The sequence below is a fragment of the Nilaparvata lugens genome, chromosome 7 (assembly GCF_014356525.2).
Source record: "Nilaparvata lugens isolate BPH chromosome 7, ASM1435652v1, whole genome shotgun sequence".
NCBI lineage: Eukaryota > Metazoa > Arthropoda > Insecta > Hemiptera > Delphacidae > Nilaparvata > Nilaparvata lugens.
Genome location: NC_052510.1, coordinates 44,128,657 through 44,150,597, shown reverse-complemented (window position 1 = coordinate 44,150,597; position 21,941 = coordinate 44,128,657).

Below are 21,941 nucleotides of genomic sequence, written 5' to 3'. Positions count from 1 at the left end.
TTCGGGATGACTCTTCTAATCACCCTAAAACGACTAGTAATTGTTCTCAGATATTCATTGAACAGCTACTGAGTGGGAGGAGCCAAACAGAAAGTCTGGTGTATTTATGGAATGAAAAATTTTGGCACCGGTCTCAGAGGCCGGTTAATGTGGTAATAGTTTCCCTTGCAATGCTCTGCAAATCACACTTATATACTGAACATTTGCTCAGTGTGGACGAAGTTCAAAACATGATAACAATTGAACCATTTAACTTCTATCAACCATCAACAACCACACAAAAAGTATTTGATAATTGAAAAAAGTTGCAGAGGGATGAGTAGAGAAAAAGTTTATATGAACGGATAAAATGAATAGTTGAAATGGAAATTACAGTAATGGTAAATTACAGTTATTGTTACTAGATGAGAAAAACTGACAAGGTAATTAAAATGGAAGTTTTTTTTTTTTTTTTTTTTTTTTTCTTTAGCACTACAGCCCAATATGAGCTTTGGCCGCCTCCACTACAGCTCTCCACGCTTCTCGGTCCTCTGTTAATTGTCTCCATCCTCTATATCCCATTTTTTGGAGATCGTCTCTCACTTCATCTTCCCATCTTATTCCCGGCCTTCCTATCTTTCTTCTTGAATGTAGCCTCTCCTTGAATATTATTTTAGGCATTCTGTTTTCGTTCATTCTACAGATATGTCCAAACCATCTAAGCCGCTGTGCCTTTATAAATTTTACAATATTTCGGCCTTTCATCAATGCCTCGAGCTCTGAATTAGTTCTTCTCCTCCACTCCTCTCCTTCTTTAACTGGACCATAAATCTTTCTTAGGATTTTCCTTTCAAAAACGCCTAAATGGTTTTTGTCTTCTTTTGTTAACGTCCAAGATTCACAGCCGTACGTTACAACAGGTCGAATTAGGCTCTCATATATTTTAAGTTTCGTGTTTCTACATATGAGCCTGTTCTTCAAAAGTTTCATGTTACTGAAGTATGCTCTATTTCCAGCCAATACTCTTTGCTTTATGCTGTAACCCATCTTGTTCTCGTTATTTAGTTCAACCCCCAAGTAGCTGAAGTTCCTTACACCTTGAAAGATTTTATTTCCAATTCGGAGGTTTTGTGGAACTCTTCTTGCTTGACTACTTGATATTTTCATGTACCTCGTTTTTCTTTCATTCACTATCAAGCCAATCTTATTCGCCTCTCTTTCTAGCAACAAATACGTTTCCTGTAGGACATCTTTCCTTCTTGCAATTATTGCTACATCGTCCGCATATGCACATACCTGATACATTCGGTGGAAAATATTTCCCCTGTCTAATCCTTCAATAGCTCTATGCAATGCAATATTGAATAGGATTGCAGATAGTCCATCGCCTTGTTTGACACCTGTGCTAAATTCAAAAGTGCTGCTCCTTCTATTACCAATTTTGACCATTGCTGCAGTCCTACTCATTGTCGTTTTTCCTTGTAATCTTCATAATTTCTTCTTGTTTCTCGTTGTATCATTCGAGATCTGGCTTCATTCTTCTCTCTAATTGCTTTCCTGCACTCATTATCGTACCATCCCTCATTCCTTTTCCATCTTTTCTGACCAATTGCTTCATTTGCTGCTTCCTTCAGGCCATTGGCTAGCTTTGTCCATACTTCTTCAACACCATCTGTTTCTGAAGAGCTCAAAGTTTTTGCCTGTATTAATCCGAGGTATTCACTACGGACTCTTTCACTCTTTAGCTTTTCAACATCCCATCTTATAGGCACAACCTTTTGTTTACCCGCCAGCATTGACAGCCTCTGTCTCACTACTACCTTCACAATGAAATGGTCAGAGTCACAATTAGGTCCCCTACAGCTTCTTACATCACTGATTGATGATGCATTACGGGAGTCAACTATCACGTGATCAATCTGATTGATTGTTGTTGCATCTGGTGATTTCCAAGTTCCAAGATGAATTCTCTTATGTGGGAATTGAGTGCTCCTAATTTGCATGTCATTTCTGATGGTAAACTGACCAAGAAGAAACCCATTCTCATTTGTTTTTTCATGCAGAGTATACTTCCCTGCCACTTGCTGTAAGTAACTTTCCTTTCCAATCTGGGCATTGAAATCTCCCATAACGATTAATTGATCATATTTAGTTATTTCAGCACATACTTCTTCCAATTGTTCATAGAATACTTCTTTTTCAGCAATATTTTTCTCGTTCGTGGGAGCATGGACTGAAAGAACAGAAACATTTCTGAATTTTCCCTTAAGGCGTACTCGACACATTCTCTCATTCAATGCTTCGAACTCCATCAGGGCTCCTCTCAATTTCTTATCCACAATGAACCCTGTTCCGAACATCCCAGTTCGTTGCTCTGGACCACTATACAGGAGAGAGTAGTTGCTTTTATCAATTCTTCCTTGGCCTTTCCATCTCACCTCTTGCAGTGCAACCAAATCAAACTTATATTTCAATATTTCTTCAGCAATTTCATTCATTTTTCCTGCTCTCAACATTGTCCTCACATTCCATGTTCCAAATGGAGGTTAAAATGGAAGTTATAAAATAAAAATAGTGTCACTTGAATGTGAACAAAATGTAGTTCATGGCTTTGTTGGAGACGTTGATGTTTGAGTTGAGATGAAAATGGGGTAAAATTAAGATAAGGAGAAGAAGAGGAAGGAAGTTGGCGGACAGACTATAGGGTAGAGAGGTTGAGAAGGAGAAGGAAGAGAGGAGGAGGAGTAGGAAAATGAGTAGTAGGAGGAGAAGAACGAAAGAAAGTGAATAAGATCATGAGAGGAGATGTGAGATGAGCATCCACCGAAGTGCCGGAAAAGATATAAATAAAAGAATAATACGGCGAACAATATTTGGATGGCGTCTAACATCGGAAACGGTTTGAAAGTGCTTCGCTGTCGTTTCTTTCTTCGTTCATTTCCGTTTCCTTCCTTTCTCAGTTTCTTTGGATTGTGCGACAAACAAAGTTACGATAAGTAGAAGGTTTTTGCTCTCCTCTGAAGGAGAAGTGCAACAGCAAAAGTCTAGGATGAGAAAGATGTCTGAAAAGAGCAAGAGAGAGAGTGAGTGAGTGAGTGAGGAGGAAAGGGTGGAGAAGAAAGAGAACTTTAGTGTTTCTCCGTAATGGACTCCATAACAGAAACAAGAAAGCTGTTAATGCATATTCAGGGCTTTTTACTGGGAAAAGGGGATGAATGGAGCTGGGTGTGAACAGTGATTTAGGTCACGGCGAAAGTGAAGCGTTCAAAATTTAGAGTTAATGAGATGAAATATTGCGTGGCTCATTCTAAAATTTAGTTAAATTTGAGTGTGTTCATTAAGAATACATCTTATAAGAGTTTATTATCATTTAAGGATTTGTTAGTCATCTTTCACTTTAGAGAAATTCCTAGTTTGGAATTTCAAATGAAAAAATCATTGCTATTTTCTGGTCAGCCAAAATAATCCTATGTAGTTTATTGCTGCGTTCTGCTACCGCTGCATTGGTCGAGTATTCAATACACATCCTATGCGGCATTCATTTTAATTGTATCGATCCTCACCTAATTTCCCACTCGTGGATCAGATGAGTGAATCAATAATCTCAGTTGAATTTAAAAGAGATGCATGAACCAATTTAATAATGATTATGGCTTGGTGATGATTTTTCACGAGAGGGAGATTCATACCCACAAAAGTAAGCATAGAACATTACTTGGTTTTACGCTAAGAATAACCTCATTCCTTTGAAAACCATAAATCATTTTTGAAACATGAGAATAATAGATGGTCATCGGTCAGTAGCAACTCTCAAATTAACGGCTCCGTCGTTGAAGGGTCTATCGGTTGACAACTCAGACAAATACACAGCATCGACTTAATTCTCTTTCTATTTGAACAGGACGCGAAAAGGAAACGAGCAGTACGGATGGCTGATTTTCTGCAGGGGTCCTCATAATAAATCATAAATTCGGACAGTATTAATTCCAGATTAGATTTCCTATGCCAGCCAGGAGATTGGTCAAAACCAAGGGGAAGAATGTAGCATTTGTGAAGGTCTGCCTACTGCGGGGAGGCAGCGCACCGGTGTCAAAGGGATGAACGGAGAAATGAGTAGCCCAAAAGGGTGATAATAATGTAGTGAGGAAGAGGAATGAAGGGTTTGCGTGGCCAGTAATGAAATAATTAAGTTTTGTTTGGATGACAACAATGGGCCCTCTTCAAAGGACCTTATTGTGGATATGACAAGAGGTGCGACTGACTTTTTTAGTGATTTTTTCACCTGCAAATCCTGGGTGCCGGGATGAGGTTTTGTAAGGGGTGGCAGCTAATGGAAACAACGGGAGGCTAATGAATAAATTGCACTGAGCACCGAGGGGTCGAATTAGTGGGCATGGATTACTGGATAATTCTTCAATACAGCTGTTCTTATTTTGTGGTTTCCCTTGAGCCACCAATTCAGGACTCGTGATATGTTGCATTCGTCATGCAGTTTTCCAGTTTCTATCTGCATAATCTTACTTCATGAGGTTTTTGTATGACATCAATTGTATGTCATAATATGTAATTTGTTATTATGGAACATGCCTTGAGTAGGGTTGTCCGGTAGGGTTATCAGCTATTTGTTTTTGTTTGTGTTGTCAATTTTTGTCTGCGGAAGTATTGAGGGCAATTTAATAAGCTTTTGGAAGATTTCGAAATAATTCACATACATTTTCTTCTACAGAGAGTTCAAGAATATGCTAGTTGTGAAAATATTTTAAATTTGAATGTATCTAGTTAAGCCTTGAATCACATATACCAACATCATTTTTCATGTATGATTCATGAGCAATGTGAACAACTTACAAAGGCATTATGTGAATCATAAAAGACGCGAGAGAAGACCTGACAAGTATTTTGACAACATCATCACCATCCCTGAATAGAAGTTGTCCTTTCCTACCATCTATTCAACCACATTTTCTGTTGTTGTCAGTGAAGTTTGTGCTTGCTGTTGTGGTGTTGGTGGTGGGGGGGAGGTCGGTGATGGTGGAGGGCTGAAAAGAGAAGTGTGTTATCATTTCCAACAGAATACCCAGCCCTCAAAAACGTTCTCAATTTACCTCTCCTATTGAACCGACAATCTAAACTACCCAAAAACCGAGAGAAATGTTTCAGAATTCCTTACCCCTTTCAACTCCTTCATCGAGACCCCCAACCCAAGGTGAGAGAAAGAGGGAAAGCTATGTGTAATCCATCACAGTGATTAATGGCTGTCGCCATTTCTGATGCTTTTCTGAACAAGCAGTGAATAATTTAATTTCCCATTTTCGTGCACTCATCGTGTATGAAAAAGGTCTTGGTACTGACCGGTGGCAAGCGGAGCCTGGTCTATTGTTGGCTTGCAATTACTCTCATTAGAAGTATCGTTCCATTACTAACATAATTCAGTAATGATAGTTTCAACACAATATCAATCCATTCCTTATCGAAATGTCCCATCAATTTTCAAGCGTGAATTGAGTATGCTTCTGGTTCTGTGACAAAATCCAAATATCTGTATTATCATACTTCCTATATGAATTTTGTATAGCTTTGAATCAATAAGATACATTGATAATATGCAATCAAATCCACTGTTTTTTTCTCACTGTTAAAATGTATTCATTACAGTGCAAATGACAATGCGTGCTTCTTGATAGCTTCTGTCATCTATTTTAATAGTAACGCCGAATTTATTTCGGTTCAGCCATCAGTTTGATTATCTACTGTTTCATTGTTCCCATTACTATATAATGCCAAGTAGAGTAACTAGAGATATCTATACTTCCTGGATCTTACTCAAAAATAAATCAGCATCAACCTAATGCTAAAAGGCAATTTATTGTGTAGAGCTGAAAGAGTGCAACTTACTGTAGGCGATAAATTTCTAGACAAGAGAGAAATATAAAGTAAGATGAGGAAGACAGGGAGAAAGAAAGGGATGATAATGTGGGTGTGATGTACTTGCGAGTGAAAAAGGTTTGGCGAGACGACAGTTTTTGCACTCCTGCGCATGCGTGACGCATTCGATGTTTATGTAAAGCTATGAAAAGCAGCGAGAAAGTATTTTCTAGTGTTTTCACAGGTTCAGTAGGCTAATACCAGAAGAAAGCGGATTTGCCAGTCGTTTTAGGCTTTGTGCCTCCAGCTCACTCATTCGTTATCCTCTCTGGCCCTTTACTTTTTTCTAATACTCTCTTCCTCTTGCAACCACTTTTCCCTTATTTCCTCTCACTTTATACATGCCGCAACCTCTAGTCTCAATCACCATCCCCGATAAACCCGGTAAAGTGCCTTTTTATTTCGAGTCTCTGCTCCATTTTCCGTCTCTTTCCCTTGAAAAATCAAGGCAAAGGCTCGCTTGCTAGGCTTGCTAAAGGCCCTCTTGCCAGTTCCTATCTGCTAACTCACAAGTCTGTGAAGTGATACAATTAATCAGGTGTTTTACTCCATCATGGCAAGAGAACTTGGAAGGGTGTGTTATTTTTCTTCTTTACTTCCCCTACTCTCCTTCGTTTCTCATTCCCATCTGCATCTTTTTTCCCTCTACTTTTCTGCTTCCATTTGCAACTGATGGAGCCTATTACCTCTACTTGCCTCATCAACCCTCGTCCCTCGACAATCATTAAACAGTTCACCAAACGAACGTTACAACTGCTATTTAAAAATGTCAACTTCTCACTGAAAAGAGATCGATTATTTACAGTTTGAGATTGTCGATAAAAGATAGAAAGATATATTTTGAAGAATAAGATCAAATGAAATGGAAACTCAAAAATTAAGAAATAATATCGATTATTTGTGGAGAAAAATGTAAGAGGAGAGAGGAATGAAACATAGATGAATAACAAGATTAATAGCCTACAATATGTATGGGAGTTTGGAAGAAGGCGTGGGATCAGAACTGATTGCTCAAGTTTTCTTCACTTTTTATGAAACAATATTCATTATTGGGGAAATGGAACTTTTCATAGATTTCCTCATTTTGATCTTTACATAATACTTATATGAACAGGTTAGGTATCACATAACGATAACATATTTCTATTATTTAAACATGGTCAAGGGTTAATTAAAATTCACTGAAGAATCTATCGAGATTATCTTGCTATGTACAACAGATATTGCATTGTTTATCTATCACCTTCCCCCCTTAACAGCATAACTGGAGAATCTTTATGTTTTCTTTGTATTTTCGGGATTTGGGCTCTTGTAGGGAAAGACAGTGTTTTGATCAATAATCTTGTAGAAGTCTTTTTTATATATTTCTTAATTAACGGCGGGAGTGATTTCGATCCGGACCCTGAGGTGCAGGCCCAAGGGCAATAAGGTGAAGTTTAAGTTTAAGATGATTTTCTTGTACAGTTTTCAGTCCCAATAATTAATTTAATAATTTTGTTTTTTCTAAACCTGAGAGACTTTATTGATTGATTCTTTATTGCCAGGTCTTGCAAGACCCATTAATTAGACAAGACAATTAACATATTCAGAACAGAAAATAAATATGTAGATGAGTAGATAACTTTTACAAACAAAGAGTAGAACCTATTTTTTATACAGAATAGAAATGAGAATACACCTGAAATTCTATCAATACTAAGTAAATAAAATAACTTAAATTTTCTTAACAGATACACACACACACTCAAGGAAAACCCAACTCAAAAAAATTATTGAAATAAAATACTGTAGAGAAAAAAAACTACTCGTTCCCCTCCAAAAGTAATTTGAAAAGTCTCCTCTTGAAAACGCTTAGTGAAACAGAAAAAATGACATGTTCAGGAATAGCATTCCAAAGTCTTGCAGCAGTCACCACAAACGAAGAATTATATCTTGCAGTGCGATGAATAGGAATCTGCAAGGAATCGTATTGCGATCTGGATTGACATCAACAAGACGGATGAAATCATCCGCTAGATAAGTAGGGCCCTCCCTCATGAGCAGAATCTTATATACTTGACAAAGAAGAAAATACTGTCTATACTTATCCAATTTCAGCCATCCCAACTCCATGAAAAATGAAGTGATTCGCGAGAAACGCCTAGCATCAAATATGAACCTGACTGCATAGTTCAATGAGTGTTGGAACCGTCCATTCAACTCATTTGTTATGTCGTTATAAGGGATGCAGCAATAATTAAAGAATGACATTATCAAGGACATGACAAGGGTAGTGCGAACAGCTCTGGGCAAAAATCTTCTCATCCTTTTAAGTTGATTCATTACTCCAAAAACCTTATTACAAACATGAGTAACTTGTTCTCGCCAGCTCAATGAGCAATCAATTAATTAGCCAAGTACTCTGACACTGGAACAGTAAAGAATATTAGTATCATTTATGGTCACTGTGGGTGAACTAGAGACGTCCAATTGGTTCAACAGCCTAGGATGTCCAATGACAATACTTCGGGTTTTTGAAGGGTTAAGCATCAACCTCTGAGCAGAAGTCCACTCAACAAGCAATGCTATATCGTTGTTCACTTGATCAATGAGATGTGTGAACTGCGATTTTTGAAAATGTCAATAAATTATCAGGTCGTCAGCAAATAGATGATAAGAGGTATTGCTGAGAATCATTGGAGCATTATTAATATAAATTGAAAATAGAAGAGGACCTAACACTGAGCCTTGTGGGACTCCTTGATTGATAATACGCCAAGAGGAGACTTCACCAGCTGTCCCCACCACAGCCTGAGATCGACCCACCAGGTAAGATTTGAACCATGCCAATGTAGAGAGAGAAAAATTGCATTGATTTTTGCAATGATTCACATTATCGAAAGCTTTGCTGAAATCCAACTGTATGAAAAGAGTACCAGCAGTCAACTTCTTGTCCAGTGCAGCCCGAATGTCATCAGTTATCTTAATCAAAGCAGTGCTTGTACTATGATGAGGCCTGAATCCAGATTAAAACTTGGCAAAGAAATAGAAACGAGACACATATTCAACCACCTGCCTATGAACTATCTTCTCATGTGCTTTGGATATCGAACAGAGAATATTGATTGGGCGGAAATCATTGGGAGCTGATGCATTTTTAGTTTTAATGATAGGTTTAATCAGTAAACACTTCCATAAGTCAGGAAAAACACTCGACTGCAGAGAAAATTTGAAGATATGGGTGATTGTGGGAAGCAGAATGGGAAGTAGCTTTTTGTAGAAAATGATCGGAATACCATCCACCCCTTTACCGTTTTTATTTGCGTTGAGGATAATATGAGATACTTCTGCCGGGTAAACCACAGATTAGCCAAGCGAGTAGCCCTAATTATTATTATTTGTTAATAATTTAATAACAATCTCATTGATATTTTCAAACTAGTAATGTTGTTTGTTGATGATAAAATCATAATTGTTTAATTCTCAATAAATTGTTTATTAATACTGTTCACGTTGATTATTAATCACATTGATATTTTTAAACTAGTAATCTTGTTTGTTTATGATAAAATCATAAATGTTTAATTCTCAATAAATTGTTTAGTAATACTGTTCACGTTGATTATTAATCACATTGATATTTTTAAACTAGTAATCTTGTTTGTTATGATAAAATCATAATGTTTAATTCTCAATAAATTGTTTAGTATACTGTTCACGTTGATTATTAATCACATTGATATTTTTAAACTAGTAATCTTGTTTGTTGATGATAAAATCATAATTGTTTAATTCTCAATAAATTGTTTAGTAATACTGTTCACGTTGATTATTAATCACATTGATATTTTTAAACTAGTAATCTTGTTTGTTTATGATAAAATCATAATTGTTTAATTTTCAAAACATAAAAATCAAAATCCCTCTCGCTAACCTCGATTAGCTAACCTTCATTAAGCTAAGCTAGGAGGCTACTACTTTCATCAGAAATGTGTTGGAATATTACAAGAATGCTACAACAGACACGAGGGTTGAGATCGTATCCCCCTAGTGATGTAATTGATGTGGTCGATGAATTGGAGTGGGTAATGAATATCATTTGCGTAGAGGTACAATAAAATCGCTCAAGTGTTCAAGCATGTTCAGACGATCAGTTGGCTTGAGCCATGTGTCCTTCAGGAGCTACCATCACACAAAAGGTCCACCCCAGGGCTACTGTACAGGCCCTGGGTATGAACCCTTAATAGCCTATATAACTATGTATATTTATTTATATTATTCATATCATTCTACAGTATACAATATATGTGTGTAGCTCGGATTCAATATAGCTCAGAACACTCTATATTCTATAATATATGTGTATAATACAAAGTGATCAACCCGCTACCCAGCCATGAGCGACAATAATATTAGTAGAACCCTCTTTTAATGGACTGCTTATTAGGGGTTGATACGCTGATTGTGAGGCAAATGTACTCTCAATTGTCTGCCACCAATTCGTTTCAGCGCTTCTGAATAAAGCGTTCGTTTTTCGAATGAAAGGAATCATGGAAATAGTCATTTTTGTCTGGTTTACATAAGCTAAGTGGGAGTATTGATCTAGTATGAGTTAGTGGGAGTCAGTGATCTGGTATGAATATTAATAATTAGGAAAATATCATTTTCTTAAATGAACTCGATATGTTAGATATGTTAAGTATTAAACAATGCTATTCATAAGTTGTTGAGTGGTTATGATGTGAAAAAGTAATACATTCAATTTGTAATAACTCCAATAAAGTTATTGAATTCTAATTTGAAAGATATGGTCAAGCTGGCTTTTCATGCAAATACCGTTGAAATTCATTGATTCTCAAAACAAGAAAACTTGTCACGAGCATTAATGCATTAATTACTAACTGCTTTTCTAGATAAGAAAATAATCGAAATTGATTTAAATTTGTAAGTCTTGACAACCGATACAAAGTTTTGTAAGACCACAACTTTCTCTTTAACTTATAATAATATTGGACTATATAAAATTATGCACAGTATACTTCAAAGCTACTCTACTCTCCTAGTGAAGAGATGAAACAAGAATACCTTAAGTTGAGAAAATATTATCGCTCTGCTATAAGAATGCTACAACAGACACGAGGGTTGAGATCGTATCCCCCTAGTGATGTAATTGATGTGGTCGATGAATTGGAGTGGGTAATGAATATCATTTGCGTAGAGGTACAATAAAATCGCTCAAGTGTTCAAGCATGTTCAGACGATCAGTTGGCTTGAGCCATGTGTCCTTCAGGAGCTACCATCACACAAAAGGTCCACCCCAGGGCTACTGTACAGGCCCTGGGTATGAACCCTTAATAGCCTATATAACTATGTATATTTATTTATATTATTCATATCATTCTACAGTATACAATATATGTGTGTAGCTCGGATTCAATATAGCTCAGAACACTCTATATTCTATAATATATGTGTATAATACAAAGTGATCAACCCGCTACCCAGCCATGAGCGACAATAATATTAGTAGAACCCTCTTTTAATGGACTGCTTATTAGGGGTTGATACGCTGATTGTGAGGCAAATGTACTCTCAATTGTCTGCCACCAATTCGTTTCAGCGCTTCTGAATAAAGCGTTCGTTTTTCGAATGAAAGGAATCATGGAAATAGTCATTTTTGTCTGGTTTACATAAGCTAAGTGGGAGTATTGATCTAGTATGAGTTAGTGGGAGTCAGTGATCTGGTATGAATATTAATAATTAGGAAAATATCATTTTCTTAAATGAACTCGATATGTTAGATATGTTAAGTATTAAACAATGCTATTCATAAGTTGTTGAGTGGTTATGATGTGAAAAAGTAATACATTCAATTTGTAATAACTCCAATAAAGTTATTGAATTCTAATTTGAAAGATATGGTCAAGCTGGCTTTTCATGCAAATACCGTTGAAATTCATTGATTCTCAAAACAAGAAAACTTGTCACGAGCATTAATGCATTAATTACTAACTGCTTTTCTAGATAAGAAAATAATCGAAATTGATTTAAATTTGTAAGTCTTGACAACCGATACAAAGTTTTGTAAGACCACAACTTTCTCTTTAACTTATAATAATATTGGACTATATAAAATTATGCACAGTATACTTCAAAGCTACTCTACTCTCCTAGTGAAGAGATGAAACAAGAATACCTTAAGTTGAGAAAATATTATCGCTCTGCTATAAAAAAGCTAAGTTAAATTATAATAATTCAATAATAAAAAATAGTAACAATAGACAAAAGCAGCTTGGAGAATAATAAATAATAATATTAGGTTAATTGTAAATCAGGTAAAAATGAATGCAACATGACCGAAAATGAAATTAACAGGTTTTTTCTAGATAAAGTAGAACAACTTAGTAGAAGTATTCCTGAGAGTAATCTCAAGCATGACTATTATATCAACAAAGTTCCTAAGCCAAAGGTTTGTTTTGCGTTTAAAGACTTCAAGGTGGAAGAGGTTTTTGCAGCAATAAATGATATGAACAATTCCAATACTCTAGATATCTATGGATTAAACTCATTCATCTTGAAATTGGCAGCTCCAAATATTGCAGAGGTGTTGACTGTAATCTTTAATAAGTGCTTGAGCCTAGGGTTGTTTCCGGATGATTTGAAAAAAGTCAAGTTAATACCAGTTTATAAGAAAGGTGTTAGATCGATTATTGATAACTATAGGCCGATATGTATAGTTTACATAATATCAAAAATTTTGAAAAACTTCTTTACGCTCAATTGACAGCTTATTTTGAACATAATAGACTACTCTCTGATAACCAATATGGTTTTAGGAGGAATCGTAGTACAGGCGACAATGTTTTGAGGCTTGTAAAAGAAGTAATCAACGATCTGGAAAACCATAAATATGTCAAATTTAGAAGTTTTGATATGACCAAAGCGTTTGAAACTGTTGATCATACTATATTATGTCATAAACTATCTTATTACGGGTTGAATCAATTGGCTGTTGACCTTATTTATTCCTATCTTACAAATAGAGTACAGTATGTTTTAAAAAATGGCGAGTATTCTAGAGGTGGAATAGTCAAATACGGCGTACCACAAGGTTCCATTCTTGGTCCACTGTTATTCATTGTTTATATTAATGATTTGCCTAATATTATTAACTCTTGTAATGACGATAGTGCTTCGTATTTGTTTGCTGATGACTTAGGTTTAAAGGTAGCTAATAAGAATAAGGATCATTTGTATTCTAACATACTGAATATTACCTCTAAAATTGAAGATTGGTGTGCAGCAAACAATTTGAGCATTAATTCCACAAAACAGAGGATATAACTTTTAGCTTTGACAGAAAAATTAATGACATAAACTCAATTAAGTTTCTTGGAGTGAAAATTGATACCAACATGACTTGGAAATGCCATATAACATATATTTATAAAAAAATCAACAAGGGCATCTTCCTTTTACGTAGATTATGTAATATTGTAGATATGTCTGTTCTAATGAGTGTTTACTTTGCCCATATTCATAGCCTTTTGCTATATGGAATCCAGCTGTGGGGCAATGGCTCAACTACTGACATCTTGTTTAATGTCAAAAGAAAGCAGTAAGAATAATTTGCCACAAGGCTCCTCGTACTCCATGCAAATCATTATTTATTGAACTCGGACTATTAACACTGCCATCTTTGTATGTATTTTCATGCTTGATTTCAATGAAGAAAACTGAAAATGAATATGATGTTAACTCTAGGATACACCAACATAACACTAGAATATATTATATTATATTATAGGAATAATATAAGAGTCGAGGTCGAGTATTGCCAATTTACAAGTTCTCAAAAAAACTGGCAATACATGTCAATAAAACTTTATAACGCTTTGCCTGAAAATATCAAAAGAATGAGCTTTAATAGTTACTGTAAATATTTGAAAAAGGTACTGGTCAATGAATGTTTATATAAAGTTGATGATTTCTTTGTAATAGATTTTTTAAATTGATGTTTTCTGTCTTATTAATGACGTTGTTGTAACATTTTAATGTTGTGTGACAATAAATAATTTGATTTGATTTGATTTGATATAATTTTTATGAATTAATCCTTCTACCTATATTTCTACAGATAGATATATTTTTACATCATATTTCGGCCATTATCAGGTGTCAAAACTTTTACTTTAATAATTTTTATTTTATTTTGCTTATTATCCCCATTTAATTCTATAACTCTACTTTTTATTATGTTTTCTAGAATATTTTCATGTATTATATTCCTAATGCCTGATTGGTCATGGAATGATGAATGGATACAATAAATTCCAAACAGAATGGGAATCGAACCCATGACCGATGCAACGATAGCCCGCACGTCAATTATCAGAATTCTATCGAATACTGATAAACTCTAAATTCAATTATCGAATAAGAGCCGTAAATAACCTAAATGAGCTGTTCGAGCCAAGCTCAAACTACACATGAATCAATATTAAATGTGTCTTTCACAGATAACCATGAGCAAACTAGTAGGCCTACACTGTAGTTCGGTATGTTATACTAAGTTTCTGAGTTATTTAAGAAACAAAACTTTAAATGGCCGCCTTTTTTTATGAATTTGAAAAATTATCATATTTTTCTTTCTAGCTTTCTCTAGTTGTTATAAATGATCGTGCATAGTTTCAATTTCGTATGTTCAACCATTATTTAGAAAAAAGTGAAAAAAGCAAAATGGCCACTGTGTGAGAAACTGAAGACTTCCGGACAATTTAAATATGATATTTAGATATGTTTTTACCCAGGAACAATGCCCTAGAGTATATATAGGTAGGGAGTTCGTAAACACTCTGTATAGCAATATTTTATACGCGATTCCCTATTATTCTGTTAGCTATTCATATTACAACGAACTGAACGTTACACACGTTTCAATTTAATGGGCCATCAATACAAGCAGGATGAATAATATTTGATAGCGATATTAATAGTTCAATATGCAATTAACAAGTTCAAGTGATAGAAGTAAAAATAGTTGTTACAAAGTGGTTCTCTCTTAAATAACGACCATAATACTATATTGATAAGAATGAGATAAGTACTAGTACAAGTGGGCCATAAACCCCATTCCTAAACACTTGAATTACATTAGTTCTTGTGATAGTTTCATCGATATTTATTCATTATAATATTGATAAAATCATGTACGCCTATATCTTCATCATCCCTTTACAGAAAGAGAATTTCAATTCAAAGACTAGAAAAAAACTAGTGAAAAATACTTTTTAAATAATAAGAAAAATCAGAATCTGTAAAAAAATATCAGAAGACAATGAGGCTTTTGCTTAAAATTTTGCCAAGAGTTTAGGAAGTGTTCATAATTTAACATTATCAGGGTCTTACTGAAGAGATGTTTCACATAATTCGGAAATGTGGGTCTGCAAGTCTATAATACGCGGCATGAATAATTTATCGACATTATTCCTAGTTTTGGATCAATTAAATTATCGCACACTGTTGTTGAGTTACAAATAATAACTCGATAACTATCGAATGTTCTCTATTTTGTCATGGAAACTAGTTCACTTAATTTACATATTCTAGACGAGATTCGCTCATGGTTAGCTGAATAGCGGGACGTTATGATGAACGAGGCAGTAATAATTCATTGGCTGTTCACTGCTCTGTCGTTTTGACGAATCTACGCTCCATGACCAAGTTTGCGCACTAAAGTCATAATTCTCTACATCTTCTCCTCCTCATCCTCATCCTATCGCTGTCGTCCTCCCCTCCTCCCCATTCCTAAACTCTAATTCGCCCCAAGCGGAGCTATTCACACAAACCATAAGACTTTATAGCTGTTAGCGAGCTCGACGCTATAAATGTATGGCAGCCCCGATTTATGATCTATTTTGGCGAGCAGCGCACACAGCGACAGACACGAATTTATTCAGCCAGTCAACCATTGTAAACTCTGTCTTTATGCCTTTTGGTGCGGCTTTATTGTTTGAAAACAACGCTTCCGGTCTGAAAATCTACTAGTTTTATTCGGGAAATCCTAAAACTCACTGAACGTTCGTTCCCTTTCCCCCACACACCCCTTAGCAACCCTATTGTGACAATTGCAGTTTTATACGACTGCTTCTCTTTTTTACGCCGGGCGCCAAAGCCAACAGAACAGAGCAGCAACTCTATGCTCTTTCTCTTCTACGCTCACGAAATGTCTCATTTCCCGCCTTTTTCACTCCATGGCGCCTTTTGTTTCTAAAAGCTCTCTAAACAGAATCACCACTTGAGAATACCTTTTTATACCTACTTATGTTTGGTTGACTCGATTGGAAAATTATGGAAGTTTCAAAAACAAAAAACCTTTGTGTTCATTCAATCTCAATATATGTGTTGCTCTCAGATGGGAAAAGTGAGGGCTTATTAAATGGAGCAAGTCTCACTGTCTTACTGAAATTTATATAAAGGGAGAATTAGAGAAAAGTTGATATTTGGAAGAACCTACTTCAAAAAAAAAATTATAGAACTGTAATATCACTAACCCTTTTTTTATCATTACTAACTTCTGCGTTTATTCATTATAATTTGACTTGTGCATTTTGTTACAAGTGCAAATACATCATGTAATATATTATGTACATTAAACGATATACATATAGAATTCCATTCTAATGGAAGGCGAAATTCAATCAATTGTATGAAGTCAATTCAGTTTTGAGGGGAGTCTTGTCATAGCCAACAAATCTTCCAAAAGATTTTGATTGAACTATTGGAGAAACTCTACAATATTGTCTAACAGTCTAGGAAAATCAGTTTAATATTCTTTTTTTTCATTATGTTGATCACAAACAATGAAGCTTAGAGGTTAAAGTTTTAGAGGTTCAGTTTTGATCGATATACCATAATTTGAACTTGGTATTGTTTGCTAGTTTTGTTATGTGAAGTCGAAAGAAATGAACTTAATATGCATTTGAAGAGAATCACATTATTTATTGAAATGAAGAAAATCATCCTTACAAGAAAATAAGAAGCAGAACTTGATTTGGAATAGAATGAATATTTAGTTTTTCGTTGTCGTCTTGATGGATATTCTTCTATATTATTTACAAATTGAAAGAAGATTCAAGATTCTTTATTGCCAGAACAACTTTACATTGTATGAGCACGTCAAAAAATACAGATCGTCTAGAAAAACAAATGACGGAATATATATTTGATTGTTTGAAGAGCATCTCTCGAGATAAAGAATCTGGATATTCTTTTTTCATTTTGTTTATGAATATTAATAAATTTTTAAATTGCAGTTGATGTAATCGGGAGACAACTCCTAATTTCAATTAATCGACCTTAAAAGCCTTTATGGTCCTTCGAAGAACGTTGTGTTGTGCACAGATTGATTTTTGAGAGAGCTGCAGCACAAATGGGAAATGGCACACATGTTACACAGGTTTTTGAAAAGGTGATAGTGCCAGCTAGCAAGCAGAAAAACAGAAGCTGTTCGTTCCATCAAATTAGTGTATTAATATGCAGACAGCCGGCAGTCGGACTTAACTTGCTCGAAAATGTATTCAATGGATATACAAAACTCTACTGTCGCCATTTTGGATTATTTCTCGCTGACGGATATACGGCACTAAAAACCCTGACAAATAACAAAAAATAGCACATCTCTGCACTGGAGAGTTTTCATATTTTACGCTGAGCATTTTGTTTACGTCCATGAGCAAGCGAACGACTGGTTGATTGTTTAATGGATTGTACTGACAGAGTAAAACAGAAATGAAAGCGCGCGCGACAGAAAAAAATGTGTAAATTTCAGCGCGAACGAATATCAACACTTAGCCACGTTAACGGTCGCACTTTTCACAGGTGCTCTCAAATTTCCAAAAACACGCGCGTATATCTCCCCGTTTGCACATTTTACAAAGTGAAAAGGGTCAAAAAGCATTTGACTCTTCATTAAAAACGCATAAAGTGCGGCCCTTGGTGGATGGGTGGGTAGGGGAGTGGAGGAGAAACTGGAAATGCGCGATGCAGTACTCAAATAAAATCGTTGAGAGTGTGAGTGAAAAAGAGTACATGTTGAGAGGGGGTCCGTCAAAACAGATGCTGAAAAATAATAATGAAACGAGGTTCATGAATATTTTTGTGCAATTTGTAAGCGCGTAAAGTGTGAACCAGTGAAAAGAGACAGACTGGCAACTCAATCTATCGCACTCTCTTTTCATTCTCTGTTTCTTATAGCATGGGATAGGTGTGAAGAGAAGAAGGAAATGGGAGTAAGAGAAAAAGAAAAGAGTGGCTGGCTAGTCCTGTACGGAAGACTGTCGCCCTGTAAGTGAATGAATAAAAGATCACAGGTCTATTTGGAAAGGGGCGGAGCACCCCTCCCAGCTACAACCCCCGCTTGCTCCCCCCTCCCAAACACAACCAATCCACGATTTAAAGGGTAAGCAGTGTGGATGCCAAAGCTCACTAACGACTCTCGCTTGTGTTTTAAAACGCCTACCACCCCTGGGTGGTGGAGCAGAGGGGTAGGGGGTGTTTGTTAGCCCCATCCCACACTTGACACCCCGGGGCGACTTAATTCGAGCAAAGTGCAAATTTTATCGCGTTTTCAAATCCCCTTCACATTTTAGCTGATATCATTAATAGAAGGCGGCACCTTGCAATGTGTTTGAATCCAGTATGATAACGGCACGCTTGAGCTTGCTACGGTTGTAGGCCTAATTTGCGAGCCACGGTTTTGGAGAGCGGCTTCTACTGTTGACCCTTTACACAGCTACTGACACCTCCTCTCCAATATTATATTTATGTCGATAATGAAGTTTGAAGAGAGCTGCATCTCCTCAGCAACTAGCTACTATTACTACATGGTTGTTACTTTGAGCACATAATTTATTTTGCATGGTGCAAATTGTGAGTAGTTTAGATAAAGGATAAGTAATTTTTTTCAGAAAAGAATGCATATAATATTATGTTACATCTGTGATTGAGAGGTAGCCTTCAGTACATATATTATTTCATCAAATTGTATAAATTAAATTGAGTGAATGAAATTTTTATTCTTAGGACTTTTGAAAAATTTATGACAGTCACTGAGGTGTGGGATCGTTAATTGCGTTGCTTTCAAGTATTCATCGTAAAAGGTTAGCTCTGTACTCTGCTATAAATACAGGTTATATTTGCACCTATTTTATGAGAAAAATTTCGCTAATTTGGTAAAAATAACACAGAAGTTAAATGGTAGTGCATGTAGTCAGTTGCGCCATATCGCGACAGGCAACAGTTGTTAAAAAATCCATTCTGTAAAATCGAATGGATAGATAAGAGAGAAGCTTAGAAAGTTTCGAGCTCAGGTTTGGACTATAATCTTAGGTCATTAGGCTACATGATGATTCTATTATGGACATTCTATTATTCTTCTTTAACAAAAGAAGAAAATCGCAGCTTATGAAACCTGCACTATACTGTACTCAATAATATATATATATATATATATATATATAGACAAAACGAAGGAAAATAAAAATTCTATTAATAAAAACTATTACATTTTTGGAGATTTTTTGGGGGTATTAGTTTGAAGTATTACAGAGGTGTATATGAATATGATAAGGTGAATGATTCATACCAGAATCACCAGAATTCATACCAAAGACTGTGATAGTGAAATAGTGATATGATGGTGAACTCTGTAAGTGCCAATTAGAGTTGGTCTTCCGCTCCTCTGGATCTCGTAAGGATGACATTTAACCGTTATCTAATCACCGTCAAAGTTTGACAGACTTTTGTGCAACCGAACCAATATGTATATCGTATATGTTGCTTTTTTACTGGGAATGTTTCAGCTCAATCTTGAATTGAAAACCTATATTCTGCCTATTCATTAGCCTATTATGTTTCTATTTAATCATGGAAAATTCCACATCTCTGAATACAGAGTTCAGGCAAGGGGAAGGGTACAGAAGGAGGCTGGTAAAAGGTTGAAAAATTTTATCCCCACTATTGGAAAACTCGAAAGAGATTTGCTGAGTCTGCACCTAGGTACATGTAGATCTCCACTGGCCCTAGTCGGATTATTGTGAATATCACTGGCAACCGTCAATACATTTTCCCTCATTTTTATCTCTGATACAAAATTCATTGAAGACTGTTAATATTGAATTTTCCTTGAATAGAGCTTTACAATGATCTAGGTAATCTGCATTGCTTATTATTCTGACTGCTTTCTTCTGTAAAACTAATATTTTTTTTACACCTGAGGAATGGCCCCATAACCTGATACCATAAGACATGATTGAATGGAAAAAAGCATAATAAGCTTGTTTAACATAATTATCAGGCAACTCACATTTTAGTCTCCTCAATAGAAATATATTTCTGCTTAGCTTAGAGCAAATCATTTCAACATGATGTTCCCATAATAGTTTAGAATCCAGCATGAAACCCAGTAGTTTAACTGGGTTGTCTATCCCGCTAGCATTGTTTAATGAAAATGTGATTTCCTGTGTTTTAGTTTCATTTAGAACAAGTTTGTTAATAGAGAACCATTTTTTAGCTTTATTGTAATGATCAAGAACTGAGTTTCTTGCAAGGTCTACTGTGGAACTGGATGCATAAATAGTGGTATCGTCGGCAAACATCAAAGCCCTACCAGATAAACAATAGAACAGATCGTTTATTGAAACAATGAAAAGTAAAGGCCCCAAAACTGATCCCTGTGGAACTCCCCTTCTAACAGGCAGTGGAAGAGAGTCAACACCATTCCAGCTCACTATCTGTTGTCTATCTGCCAAATAGGATTCAGTCAACCTGAGCGCATCATCTTTAAGACCATAATGCTTTAACTTCAAGAGAAGAATATCATGTGGAATGCACTCAAATGCACGCGATAAGTCACATAGTAAGGCGCAGGTAGATTCACTGGTTTCAAAACAATTTAAAATATGCTGGACAAGGGATTCAACAGCCAACACCGTTGACTTATTTTTCCTGAAACCAAACTGAGCTGATACCAAATGATGATGCTTTTCAAGGTAGTTGTACAATTGGTGAAATAAAATGTACTCGAATATTTTGGCAATCATAGGAATGATAGAAATGGCCCTATAGCTAGAAGTATTATTTCGTACACCCTTTTTGAAAATTGGTACTGTTCTAGAGACTTTCAGCTGGTCAGGAAAATGCCTTCTGATATGCATGTATTAAACAAGAATGCCAGCAAGGGAGCGAGAATCGGCATTATTTGTTTCATAAAATTAGGTGTCATTCCATATATATCTCTACTGTTACCTTTTTTCAAATTTTTGGTTGCATCTATTACATCCTGATCGCTTACTGAACTCCAACTAAATGAAGAGACAACACGAGGCAACAGAGCATGGTTCATAGGAGTATCATCTAAATTCAATGGTATTTCATTAACAAGTTTTTCCACTGATTTAACAAAGTAATTGTTGAATTCGTCAGCTGATGCAAAAGAATCATCTTTCATTTCTGAGGGAGATCTATGCTGATTTATTAGACTCCATGCAGCTTTGCTTGGGTTAGATGATTCAATAATAAACTCGGCATTGGCATTTAGTTTGGCAATTCTTATTTTTGAGCGATATTCGCGCCTAAGGTTACGCAACAGGCTTATCAAGTTGGGATTGATCTTGGCCAAGTCACTTACAATCATTATAAAATCTCTGAGTCTGGCCATCTCGGGACTGTACCAGTCAACTTTTGGTCTGCTAGGTCTACCTAATTTCATTGGAGCTCTACTATATTTTATGTTCACATTTTTTGACTTGAGTGGGAAAAAAGAGTTGAATAATTCATTAAACTTTAAAAAGAAAATCTTAAACATTTCCTTGCCTGGTAATTCTCTTACAATATTAAACCATACCACAATGTTGGACTGCAATGCAGCACCAAATAATATAGTAGCACTTTCACTCATAGTCCTAAACTTGAAGGATTTACTCATCCTAGGCAGATTATCCAGATATGCCAGTTTGACATTCATAAATACATGTTTGTGATCTGATATCTGGTTACCA